Source organism: Arachis ipaensis, unplaced genomic scaffold, assembly GCF_000816755.2.
Source record: "Arachis ipaensis cultivar K30076 unplaced genomic scaffold, Araip1.1 Aipa1428, whole genome shotgun sequence".
In the NCBI taxonomy this organism is placed as follows: Eukaryota; Viridiplantae; Streptophyta; class Magnoliopsida; order Fabales; family Fabaceae; genus Arachis; species Arachis ipaensis.
The window spans coordinates 1-321 of NW_015495811.1; the positions used below are offsets into that span (position 1 = coordinate 1).

At 44.5% G+C, this 321-nt stretch overlaps 1 long non-coding RNA gene across 1 annotated transcript in view; it reads left to right on the forward strand.

Moving 5' to 3' along the window:
- The first annotated feature begins 204 nt into the window (after positions 1–204).
- The window catches only part of LOC110268574, a 353-nt gene continuing 236 nt past the window's right edge, over positions 205–321 (forward strand). The window contains exon 1 of the long non-coding RNA XR_002356811.1: positions 205–302. This is a non-coding gene — a long non-coding RNA (uncharacterized LOC110268574). The remainder of the gene's footprint in view (positions 303–321) is intronic.

The window sequence follows — 321 nt, forward strand, 5'->3', positions numbered from 1 at the left end:
TGCCGGAGATGAGGCCGTTACGGCTCGCCTTCAGGTGTCCTCCTCGGGATAGGGTCTTTTAAAGAACGAGGGTCAGCACGACGTAAAAAAAAATAAGAAAGAAAAAAAAAGAAAAAAACAGGGAAAAAATGAAAAAAAAATCGGAGGAGCCTGCCAGAGATGATGCCATTACGGCTCGCCTTCAGGTGTCCTCCTTGGGATAGTGTCATTTAAAGAATGAGGGTCAGCATGACGTAAAAAAAAAAAAAAAAAAAAAACCAGAGGAGCCTGCTGAAGATGAGGCCATTACGGCTCGCCTTTAGGTGTACTCCTCAGGATAGC